This window comes from Dendrobates tinctorius, unplaced genomic scaffold, assembly GCF_039654945.1.
Source record: "Dendrobates tinctorius isolate UK_male_01 unplaced genomic scaffold, ASM3965494v1 ptg000023l, whole genome shotgun sequence".
NCBI classification, from domain to species: Eukaryota; Metazoa; Chordata; class Amphibia; order Anura; family Dendrobatidae; genus Dendrobates; species Dendrobates tinctorius.
In genome coordinates this window covers 3,948,220-3,961,715 of record NW_027361691.1, presented here as the reverse complement: position 1 = coordinate 3,961,715, position 13,496 = coordinate 3,948,220, and the positions used below count along the sequence as shown (strand labels likewise).

The 13,496-nt window shown below is 43.8% G+C and overlaps 1 protein-coding gene across 3 annotated transcripts in view; it reads left to right on the top strand.

The window, feature by feature from the left end:
• The window catches only part of RAB30 (RAB30, member RAS oncogene family), a 202,609-nt gene that overhangs the window by 52,602 nt on the left and 136,511 nt on the right, over positions 1 to 13,496 (top strand). For 2 of the 3 annotated variants that reach the window (XM_073569186.1, XM_073569187.1), the window contains exon 1: positions 11,315 to 11,523. The exons of the other annotated variant lie outside the window; for it this stretch is intronic. The gene's annotated coding sequence lies outside the window, so the exon portion shown is untranslated. Of the gene's footprint in view, positions 1 to 11,314; positions 11,524 to 13,496 lie in introns of those variants that run through there. 3 annotated transcript variants of the gene reach the window in all.

The following is a 13,496-nucleotide window of genomic DNA, read 5'->3' as shown; positions in this document are numbered from 1 at the left end:
GCAGGAGACTTGCCATCTCCACAGCAGGTGAACAGCTGGCAGTGCTGAACCCCACTAACACTTGAACGAATGTGTTTGGCTCTGTGGAGACGACACTTCTGAACACCAACTGACGCTGTTGGAGCCCAGGATCAGGCATGGAGCAGGCTGGGGCCTACTGGATTTTGGTTGGTGTAGGCAGCAGGAGACTTGCCATCTCCACAGCAGGGGAACAGCTGGCAGTGCTGAACCCCACTAACACTTGAACGAATGTGTTTGGCTCTGTGGAGACGACACTTCTGAACACCAACTGACGCTGTTGGAGCCCAGGATTACGCATGCCGCATGCAGAGGCCAATGGGCAGCGGTTTTTATGGAGGTTGTTGACTACTACTGATTCTAACCATGCTCCACCTGTTCCTGTGTTACTGGTGCTCAGTCCCGTCAGTTGATCCCCTGATGTTTGTCCGGCAAGTTCGCCAGCTCTGTCCTCATTCCCACTACTGGTTATGGGAATGTGGACAGAGCAGGAGACCTTGCCGGACACACATCAGGGGATAAACTGATGGGACTGAGCCACAGGAACAAGTGTAGATTGTGCTGACGCCACTTCAGAGATGTAGATGGCGGGGTTGGAGGCCAGGGGAAATAGTAGAGACAGTGGAGCCAGAGACCTAAGTTGGGCACGGTTAAAAATCAGTAGTGGTTTGAATGTTGATGGAGCTGGTGACTTTGCCGTCCACACAGCAGGGGATCAGCTGGCGTTACTGAACCCCACTAACACAGGAGCTAGTGTGTTTCTCTGTGCAGACGACACATCTGAGCGACAACTGGCTGTGTTGAAGCACAGGGATTATAGTTCAGGTGGTAGAAAAATGAACACACCAGCAGACCTGGATACAGTTGCCAACCACTAATTTAGTCTGTAAGAGGAATGGCAAAGTCTTTGGAGATCCAGGCCTTGTTCATTTTCAGAAAAGTCAGCCGGTCAACATTATCGGAAGATAGTCGCGTGCGACGGTCTGTTAGTACACCACCTGCGGCACTAAAAAGACACGTTCCGATAATACACTGGTAGCAGGGCAAGCCAGCACCTCCAATGCATACTGGCTAAGCTCTGGCCATGTATCCAGCTTAGAGACCCAAAACTTGAAGGGGGAAGAGCCATCTGGGAGTACAGCGACAGGGCAAGACATGTAGTCTGACACCATCTGACGGAAGCGTTGCCTCCTGCTGACTCGAGGCGTCGCTGATGGTGTAGACAATTGTGGTGGACACACAAAACTTTGCCACATTTGGGCCATAGTGGTCTTGCCTTGTGCTGCGGCGCTGCCTCTGCTCCCTCTTTGTGCAGAGTTTCCTCCACTGCCTCGACGCACAGAGCTGCTTTGTAAAGCACTAGCAACAATGCTGTCGGGTGGAATGGAAAACATTATGGACTGCACCAGTGACTCTTCGTACTCCCGCAGTTTACGCTCCCGGTTCAACGTTGGTATGAGCCTTTGTACGCTGTCCCGGTAGCGAGGATCTAGGAGGGTGTACACCCAATAATCAGCCGAGACGAGAATGTGGGCGATGCGGCGGTCGTTTCTCAGGCACTGCAGCATGAAATCAACCATGTGCTGCAGACTCCCAACTGCCAAAGAACCGCTGTCCCCTGTTTGAGGCGTGACCTCGGCCTGCTCTGCATCACCCCACCCTCGCTGTACATACTGAGTAGAGGTTTGTGTACCTCCCTCCTCTGGAGAGATGTCTTCCTCCTCCATCGACTCCTCCTCATCCTCCTCACAAAGTGTCCCCTGCCTAGGCCTTTGTGAGGAAACACGTAGCGCAGACTGTCCAGAAGCAGATGGCATTTGGGACTCCTCATCCTCCACCTCTTCCGAAACCTCATCCCTTAGTGCTTGCAGTGTTTGTTGAAGCAGGCAGATAAGGGGGACAGTCATGCTGACTAGTGCATCATCTGCACTCGCCATCCGCGTGGATTCATCGAAGGCACGCAAAACGAGGCAGATGTCCTTCATAGAGGCCCACTCAATGGTGCTGAAGTGTGAACGGCGCACAGTGCGACTTGTTTGCGCCTGATGCAGCTGGTACTCTATGACTGCTGCCTGCTGCTCACACAACCGCTCCAACATATGTAACGTTGAATTCCACCGGGTGGGTAGGTCACAAATGATGCGATGTTCCGGAAGGCCAAATCGTCGCTGCAGAGCAGCGAGGCGCGATCTTGCCGTGCTGGAACGCCGCAAGTGAGCGCACTCTATGCGGACCTTGTGCAACAGTGCATCAAGATCCGGATAGTCCCTCAGAAAGCTCTGCACGACCAAGTTAAGAACATGTGCCAGACATGGGATGTGTGTGAGGTTGCCTAGGCCAAGAGCTGCCACCAGATTTCGGCCATTGTCACACACTACCAAGCCCGGCTGGAGATTCGCTGGCCCAAACCACACATCGCTCTCCAGCTTGATAGCATTCCAGAGCTCCTGCGCTGTGTGGCTTCGATTCCCCAAAGAAATTAATTTGAGTACAGCCTGTTGACGTTTGGCCACGGCTGTGCTCATATCGGTCGTAACAGGCTCCTGCTCTGCTGTTTCTGAGGAACTTGAGTAGGAGGAGGAGTCTATGTGTACAGACTGGAGTCCTGCAATCCGTGGCGTTGGAAGAACACGTACAGCGCCACTCTCCAGATCCGTACCCGGCTCCACAACATTGACGCAGTGGGCAGTGAGGGAAAGGTATCGTCCCTGTCCATGGTTACTGGTCCACGCATCGGTGGTCAGGTGGACCTTGCTACTAACGGCGTTTAGTAGCGCATGTTTTATTTTGCCCTCAACATGTTTCTGCAGGGCAGGGACGGCTCGCCTGCTGAATTCCCGTTGTATTGGGGGACTGCCAATGCCATTAAGTCCCGGAAGGTGTCAGTGTCCACCAGCCTGAATGACAGCATTTCAACTGCCAGAAGTTTGGCAATGCCAGCATTCAGAGACTGTGCTCGGGGATGGTTTGCCGAGTAAGGGCGCCTTTTATCCCATGCCTGTGCTACCGATGGCTGTGATGGATGGGAACGTGCTGCTATGGGTGGAATCTGACAGGGTCTCCGGACAACAGTGGCAGAGGTTCTTCCTTGGCGATCCTGTGAGGAAGCCGAACCAGCAGTGCGTGAGCTGGAGGAAGAGGCCCCAACACGAACTGAAGAGGTGGTAGGTGGTGCTGTACGTTGGCCTACGTCTTCAGGGTGTCTCTGCAACTCCAACTCGTGCTTGGTGCGCACATGTTTCCACATATTTGTGGTATTGAGGTTGCTGACATTTCTCCCTCTTTTGACTATCTGATGACACAGCTTGCATTTGACAAAGCAAATGTCATCTGCAACTGTGTCAAAAAAGGACCACGCACTGCAACTCTTGGGAGCGCCCGTTTTGCCTTTGGAATGAGGAATGCTCCTAACGGGTGCCGAAGTGGAGGGTACAGGCAACCAAGTCTTCCCCCTCCCTCTGCCTCCTGTTTTGGCCGGTAGGGGAATCTCTTCCTCCGAGCTGCTCCCACCACCTTCCTGTTCCTCACGCCATGATGGGTCAAGGACCTCATCATCTTCCCTCCCCTCTTCAAACAGCTGCTTCTCCGGGGTTGTCTCGCCAGCACCGTACGCACCAGAAGGTGGCAACTGAGTCTCGTCATCATCTGATGCGTACTGAGGTGTGCTGACCATAGGCACTGGCCCACTCGCCTCTTCAGATTCAGAGGGACAAAGAAGTTGCACATCACTGCATACTCCCTCTTCTTCACATTCAGGAATGCTGCTTGGCTGGCCCCCTCTTTCCAAGCCAACAGATTCCGAGAACAGAAGTAGAGACTGTGATGGCTCCTGTCCATGTCTCTCTGACGGCCTGGGCACTTTGGCAGGTGGTGAAGAGACAGATGGTTGCTCTTCGGTGCTCTGGCCCTGAGAGGATGTGGAAGTAATTGAAGTCGATGCGTTAGCTGCCATCCATCCAACAACGGCTTCAATTTGTTCCTCCCGCAGCAGTGGGGTACGTTGAGGTCCTACAAAGCTGCGCATAAAGGACTGTTGCCTGCTAAAACTGGGGGATGCTGATCCACTGGTGCCCGCAGCAGGCCCAGAATCCCCACGTCCTCTCCCTGCAGAATCCCCACGTCCTCTCCCTGCTGAAACTCCACGCCCACGCCCACGCGCCTTACTCCCTGCCTTCTTCATCTTGCCAGACTGCTTAAGATAGGCAGAAAAGTACAAAGGGGGGCCTTAGTGTGCTTATTCCTGAACAGCTGGTTACAGGTACAAGAAACACTAATTTTATGAAGTGTGTGTGTGTGTGTGGACTACACTTTAATAGGAGCTGATGTGGCCTACACAAGTTCCAAATGTAGTGTTTGGTGAACTTTTTTTGTGGTTTCTTTGTTGGAAACAAACTCAAAGTATGTGAACAAAGAATTGAAACTGATAGTATCACCAACTTTTTGGAGCTATTACAATGCAGTCAGGTAACCTACAATGCAAAAGATGAGGCTCCAAAAAAATTGGGTAATACTAATCTGGCTGCGCCGGCAGGGCACAAGCCAGAAAAAAAGGCTCCTCTATCTACTCCTATATAGTGTTTGCAACCAACCAATGTTGATGGATACGGATGGATGCACACTAATAGGAGAAGAAAAAATGAGCTGCACTCAAATAAAAATATGTGTGAGGCACTGACGCACGCTGAGCGTCCTACAACCAGACGTAGCTGCAGGACACACTACTCAGCGTGAGCTGCACTCACACACAGTCAGAGACCTCTGAGACAGCCGTGAACAGTGCAGCAAAGTGGACACTAGCACTGAAAGGCTGCAGAAAGGCTCCGCTGTGTACTCCTATATAGTGTTTGCAACCAACGTATATGGATACGGATGGAAGCACACTAGATTGAAATTATGTAAAAATGCAGCTCAAAAATTAAAAGATGTATGAGGCAGCAGTGATCACCCTGGGTGGCCTACAGCCTGACGTGGCTGCAGGACCCACTCCACAGCGTGAGCTGCACTCACACAGCCCTTGCAGACAGCTGTGAACACTGCTGCTAGGGCAAAGAAGGCTACAGTGGTGGTTTATGTAGCCTGGGTAAAGCACTAGAAGTTTGGTGGAATCGCTATTTCTAACTGTCCCTCACAGTCTTCTACAGCAGCCTGTCCCTAACTGAATTCACAGCAGAGTGAACCAGAAATGGCGGCTGCGGTGGCTTTTATAGTGCATCATGACATCATTTCGGCAGCCAATCACAGCCATGCCAATAGTTAACATGCCTACATGCCTAACAGGATGTTCCCACACTTCGGAGGATTCCCATTGGCTTAATCAAAGCAAGCAGGCTCATAGCATGATGGGAACTTCCGATTCCGGAATCCGATATGACAAAAGTATCGGAAGTCAGTATCGGAATTCCGATACCGCTAATATCGGCCGATATCCGATACTTGCGGTATCGGAATGCTCAACACTAGTACTCATATATGTAGACATTTTGATTTGTTCTGAACAAGAAAGGGATAAAGAAAACATTCTAAAAATCCTGAAGTGACATTTCGAAATCAAAGACTTGGGAAATGTGAAGTATCATTTCTTGAAGAAATATCCTACTGAAGAAATGACAGCAGACATCTTCACGAAGGCGTTGAATGCTGATAAACACCAGAGACTAATAAAAAAAGTTGGGTTTGACTGAATAAAGTCCTTACTGTTGAGAAAGGGTGTTGGCATATGCAACAAAAATGGACTTATTGATTATGTAAAGGAGGACTTTACACTGGCCTGACAGCAGATGGTGATGGTGTGAAGTTATATGCTTGCTGTACTGTGGGGAGGGAAGTTCTCTATTGTTGTTGTACTTTTACTTTCGCTTTTGAGTGTATTATGCCAGCAGCACATGCTGTGTGCTTCTGAATTCTTATCTCATGTTTACCCATAAGTAAATGCTGTTTACTCAAGATAACTTGCTCAGTGAAGTTCTCTGATGTATAGGTGGTCATTCTCAAAAGATACACTCTGCTACATAAAAGGCTCAACCTACCTGCCATACAGGCAAGGACTAAAGAACAGTAAGGAACAGAGGAATGAGCATAGCTTCAGGCAGCAAGGACCTCAGAGAACAGCGCAGTAAGGAGGCCACCAACCAGGACCACCATCAAGGTATTACTGCCCTGACTGGCATATGGGGTCTGTCAGCAGAGGGGGCCTGCATTGGGCCCCGTGTCTTCTGCTCATTGGGCTGCCAATGCAGTAACTGAACCCTGTGTCCGAGATGCAGGGTTCAGTTACACTCTATTGCTGTAAGGGCCTGGGCCCGCATGGCAATAGCTAAAGCCGACAGCCAATCGGAGGCTGGCAGCTGACATCAGCGCGCACGTCTCCGGCGTCTGACATCATTGTCATTCGCCCGCGAGTGCACACTTTCAGCCTGGAGGTAAGATCGCTCACCACAGGAGTGCGGCAAGATAAGGAGAAAGTGTTTTTTTAAACATTTTTATTGAAATCGGCAAGCCGGCAGGATGGAGACAAGTGTCCATCCTGCCGGGGACAGAATGGAGATGTGGCAGAATGGAAACAGGGGGTAGGATGAAAGATATGGATGCATGATTGGAGACACAGGGGGAAGAATGGAGACACGAGGCAGAATGAAAGATATGGGGGCAGGATTGGAGACACGGGGTCAGGATGGGAGACACAGGGGGCAAGATGGGAGACATGGTGGCAGGATGAAAGATATGGGCGCAGGATTGGAGTCATGGTGGCTGGATGAAAGAGATAGGGCCAGCAATGGAGACATGATGGCAGGATGAAAGATATGGGGGCAGGATTGGAGACACAGGGGCCAGGAATGGAGACACAGGGGGCATGATTGGAGACATGGTGTGGGATGGAGACAGATGGGGCAGGATAGCGACAGATGGGGCAGGATGCAGGATGGGGACACATGGGGCAGGATCATGGGGCAGGATTGAGACAGATGGTGAAGGTTCATGGGACAGGATCATGGGACAGATGGAGCAGGATAATGGGACAGTTGTGGCAGGATCATGGGACAGATGGGGCAGGATGGGGAGATCATATGGGGCAGAATGGATACTCATGAGGGCAGGATGGGAGAACATATGACTGGAGCCAGGAATGAGACACATGGGGGCCAGGATGGGGGATATTATTACCATAGGGGCTAATTAAGGGATATTATTACTGCAGTGATGTATTTATTTTATGTATGTATAGTGATGTATTTATATTATGTATAGAAAATAATATTAAAAATATCTGCGATAATAAAGCTCAGTATCCGGATTAGCATCTAATTTAATTAGTAAAAAGATGCTTGGTGATACATTCCCTTTAAGAACGATGTACATGCACTTACAAGGTAACACCAACAGGTGGCGGTAGTGAGACAGTTCTCTCCCTTTTTGGCACAGACCTATGACTTTTCCTCTGAGGTTACAGAACTTGGAGGAGAATCTTACAGATCCTGAATCTCAGTGATCCTTGGCGCAGATAACCCAGGAGTGCAGCAATGTGACTTCAGGCGTCTCTTTGAATCCTTGATAGGAGCTTCCATCAGACGCAGACCCTGTGAATACTGCACACATCAGATGTGTTACAGCAATCGTTTTCCCGCACTATTTATTCTCACCATCTCTAATTTCCATGATTTCGTTCATTCCTTAAAGAACCTCTTAAGCTGATGTGTCCCTGATGGCCGTTCATCTGAATGTAAGCTATTGTTCCCTGTTGTCAGCCATTACAGGATGAACTGATTGCAGTGATCTTCACTGTTACTGACTGAGCAATCATTAAGTGATTGTAATACAGTAGATTTACCTAAAACTATTCTTATTTATTTTAAAGAGAGCAATGAAGAGGAAACCACCATAATAGGGTACGTACAAGTGTGATACAGAACTGTGCCCGCATGACACTTAAAAACGGCAAACACATAATACTTCCATACAGTGCACACAAAATACTTCTATATAGTGTACACATAATACTTCTATACAGTACCCAGATAATACTTCCATACAGTGCACACTTAATGCACACATAATACTTCCATACAGTGCAATACAGTGCACACATAATACTTCCAAACAGTGCACACATAATACTTCCAAACAGTGCACACAAAATACTTCTATATAGTGCACACAAAATACTTCTATATAGTGCACACATAATACTTTCATACAGTGCACACATAATACTTCTATACAGTGCACACATAATTCTTTCATACAGTGCACACATAATACTTCCATACAGTGCACACATAATACTTCTATACAGTACCCAGATAATACTTCCATACAGTGCACACATAATACTTCCATACAGTGCACACTTAATGCACACATAATACTTCCATATAGTGCACACAAAATACTTCTATATAGTGGACACATAATACTTCCATACAGTGCACACATAATACTTCCATATAGTGCACACAAAATACTTCTATATAGTGGACACATAATACTTCCATACAGTGCACACATAATACTTCTATACAGTACCCACATAATACTTCCATATAGTGCACACAAAATACTTCTATATAGTGGACACATAATACTCCATACAGTGCACACATAATACTTCCATACAGTGCACACATAATACTTCTATACAGTACCCAGATAATACTTCCATACAGTGCACACATAATGCACACATAATACTTCCATACAGTGCACACTTAATGCACACATAATACTTCTATACAGTACCAGATAATACTTCCATACAGTGCACACATAATGCACACATAATACTTCTATACAGTGCACACATAATACTTCTATACAGTGCACACATAATACTTCCATACAGTGCACACATAATACGTCTATACAGTGAACACATAGTACTTCTATACAGTGCACACATAATACGTCTATACAGTGCACACATACTTCCATACAGTGCACACATACTTCCATACAGTGCACATATAATACGTCTATACAGTGCACACATAATACTTCTATACAGTGCACATACAGTGCACACATAATAAGTCTATACAGTGCACACATAATACGTCTATACAGTGCACATATACTTCCATACAGTGCACACATAATACTTCCATACAGTGCACATATAATACGTCTATACAGTGCACACATAATACTTCTATACAGTGCACATACAGTGCACACATAATACTTCTATACAGTGCACACATAATACGTCTATACAGTGCACATATACTTCCATACAGTGCACACATAATACTTCCATACAGTGCACACATAATACTTCTATACAGTGCACACATGATACTTCTATACAGTGCACACATACTTCCATACAGTGCACACATAATACGTCTATACAGTGCACACATAATACGTCTATACAGTGCACACATGATACGTCTATACAGTGCACACATGATACTTCTATACAGTGCACACATGATACTTCTATACAGTGCACACATGATACTTCTATACAGTGCACACATGATACTTCTATACAGTGCACACATGATACTTCTATACAGTGCACACATAATACTTCTATACAGTGCACACATAATACTTCTATACAGTGCACACATATTGCACACATAATACTTCTATACAGTGTATGCATTATGCACACAAAACACTTCTATACAGTGCACACATAATACTTCTATACAGTGCACACATAATACTTCTATACAGTGCACACATAATACTTCTATACAGTGCACACATATTGCACACATAATACTTCTATACAGTGTATGCATTATGCACACAAAACACTTCTATACAGTGCACACATAATACTTCTGTACAGTGAACACATAATGCACACATAATACTTCCATGCAGTGCACACAAAATACTTCTATACCGTGCACACATAATTCTTCCATGCAGTGCACACATAATACTTCCATACAGTGCACACTATTATACTATTTGAACACAGTGCACACATAATAGTACTATACAATAATACTGCTATACAGTGCCAATACTATACTTGTATACAATAATACCTGCATAACACTTCTGTATAGTTCCCAGATAATAGTTCCATATAGGGCTCACATAATACTTCTATACAGTGCACACAATACTTCTATACAGTGCACCCATAATACTTCCATACAGTGCACACATAATGCACGCATAATACTTCCATACAGTGCACACATAATACATCTATACAGTGCATGCACACTTCCATACAGTACACACATAATACTTCTATAGAGTGCACACATAATACTTCCATACAGTGCACACATAATACTTCCATACAGTGCACACTATTATACTATTTCAACACAATGCACACATAATAGTTCTATACGATAATACTGCTATACAGTGCCAATATAATACTTGTATACAATAATACCTGCATAACGCTTCTGTACAGTTCCCAGATAATAGTTCCATACAGTGCCCACATGACACTTCTACACTGAACCCGCGTAAATCATAATTGTGTGCAGTGCTCACATAATACTCCTATACCACGTCCACATAAATCCTTCATCCCGTGGCTACATAATCCATCATCCTGGTCGGCCTTGATCCCGTAATCGTGTGTAGGAGCTGTGAGCGACGGTCCTCCGGGCAGCAGCACTGTACTGGGCAGTCCGCCGTCTGTAGACCAGTCTGCATGTGTTATACCGCCATCTGGTCCCATCGTCTGTCAGGTCTTTTTTTTTTTTTTTTGTGTGTGTGTAAATTTCAGCATTTAAGTTATAGTAATTATTTTTTTTGTAAACAGATTATGGATAAAAAAGATTTTGCCCTGAATTTATCATCATTATTATTATTATTTTATTTTTACCAAAGACTTTAGTTTATGCTGTAAAGTGATTATTTTGGGTTTATAAGGGGAATATCAAGAAACTGCCAATTTTTGGAGAATTTAGGAAAGCCGAGTCGGCTCAGGATGTAGGATCGGTAATGGCGGCTCAATGTCTTATGTTTTACGTATTTATTTTAAACATTTTTTCTATTTTTAAAGGAATTGTCCTTGGATCCGTCCTATAAATCCCGCCGCTTCCTTGCGTTCTCTCCTGCTTCTATATCAGGAAAAGTTCCCAGCTTTTCCTGTGGATCTTGCTCTCCCTCCCTGTCCCAAATCTCCATCCATGCCTCCTCCTGGCTGTCAGGGTGCCTAATGCTGCCAAGCCTGGGCCTCCCCCTGGGAAGTGTAGTCTTCCAGTCTCCATCCTCCCATAGGCCGGACTAAGAATTCCAGCAATGCAGGACTACAGCTCCCACAATTCTGTGCAGCAGGCTTCTCCCTTAGCACATTGATTGGCCTGTGGTCCTGAGGAATGATGTCATTACAAGAAAGCAGAGGAGAGAGAGCGAGAACTCCAGGGCATTCATTGTGCATGGAGCAGAGGACAGGGCTTTCACCACCTCCCAATCCAGCATTGTCCCTATAGGCAGGAGCCTTCTTGTCGCCCCATGACCTCCTGATCCCGTCATCTTACGCCCTATTCTTCTCGCCGTGTATGCATCCCACTCAAGGTGAGCCCGTGCCTTTGTCTTCTTGCATGTCGCATGCGATGATGGTGCTAAGTTGCTCTTGCAGGATATGTCACCCCGGTCAGTGATGCCTGCCAACTTCCAGGTACCAGCTGCTGCCCTCCGCAATGCTGGACGAGCCGGCGCTGGCGATTCGCTGCTTTTTCCTATTTTTGACAGGCGGAAAAAATATTTGGCAGCAGGATCCTCGGAGAGCGGCATCTGGATCCCCTTAGGCTGTCACATTGTTATTATTGGTGTAGTAATGGGCACCTGGTGCTATGATCAGGGGGGCACTTACTTACCGTCAGGTGGTACTACTATTATATATATATATAGTGCTCGCTATGGGCCGGCGGGCTCGTGTGCATGGTTAGGATGGGTATTCGGGGCTGTGGCCGATCATACACTGGAGTTAAAGGGGGATTCACTATCCTCTTCTCCAGATCTAGAGGGATATATATATATATTATTAGGTGTAGTATCAGTAGTATTATTGATTCTAATGGACTAATGACCATAGGACACACGCAAACCTTACGGACCCCATTAACTTCTAATAGGATCCTTCCCAACGAGACCCCCTGGAACGGTCAATATCGTTCAATCATGGGCTATTATGAGATTGGTTATTATACTTCTGGCTCATTATTATGTTTCTTAGAATAATTTTTGAATACTTTTTTTTAATTTATATTTATCTAGTTTATCTTCTTCTTCTTCTTCTTCTTCTTCTTCTTCTTCTTCTTCTTCTTCTTCTTCTTCTTCTTCTTCTTCTTCTTCTTCTTCTTCTTCTTCTTCTTCTTCTTCTTCTTCTTCTTCTTCTTATTATTATTATTATTATTATTATTATTATTATTATTATTATTATTATTATTATTATTATTATTCTGTCTATGCCTGATGAAGGTATCATCCACTGAGGACTCTCAATTCTATATATTTTTCTATTATTATTATTATTTATTTTTTCATGATTGTTTTATATAGATTTGTGATAGACTGTATGTTCTATTCTAATTTCTTTTTCTTTATTATTTTATATTTTTCTTTATCGTTATTTCATTTATGACTCTTGTGATTATTGTTTTTGACAGACTATTTTTTAATATGCTGTTTTTTTATTTTACTCATTTTATTATTTTATCATTTTTTCTTTATCATGATTTTATTTGATTTCATTTACCGGTTATTTTACTGCCATTATTATTTTATTATTCTCATGGGTAATTATTATTTTTATTGTTATTATTTCTATATTACTATTTTTTATTTTACTGTATTTTTAAATATATATATATATATATATATATATATATATAATATATAAATATTATTATTATAGCGCCATTTATTCCATAGTGCTTTACATGTGAGGAGGGGTATACATAATACATACAAGTACAGTGTGTATATATATATATATATATATATATATATATATATATATATATAATGTATGCATATATATATGTATAATATATATATACGGTAGATATATAATGTAGATAGATAATAAATTGCAATAAAATAAAATGATGATAAAGATAAAATAAATAGCAGAAAAATAAAAAAGTTCTATATATATATATATATATATATATATATATATATATATATATATATATTTTATTTTTCGGTAATATATAACTTTTTTATCTTTCCGTATTATTATTTATTATCATTTTATTTTTATTTTTTCACCATTTATTATCACTTTGACTAATTTCTACGTTTTTTTATGTGCTCATAGTGTGTTATTAGAATGTTTTTTGCACACATTCTTTTCTATTGTTGTAAGGTTTGTGACTTTATTACACTTTTTAGAGTGGAACCTTCAAAGTTAGGTAATGGGGCAAATAAACCTGTCGCCACATTCATCAATTATTTTTTCTGACTATATTTATTGTTTTTTCCTCGTTATTTTACTCTTTATGATAATATCATTATTATTATTGTTGTTTTCTCTAGTATCC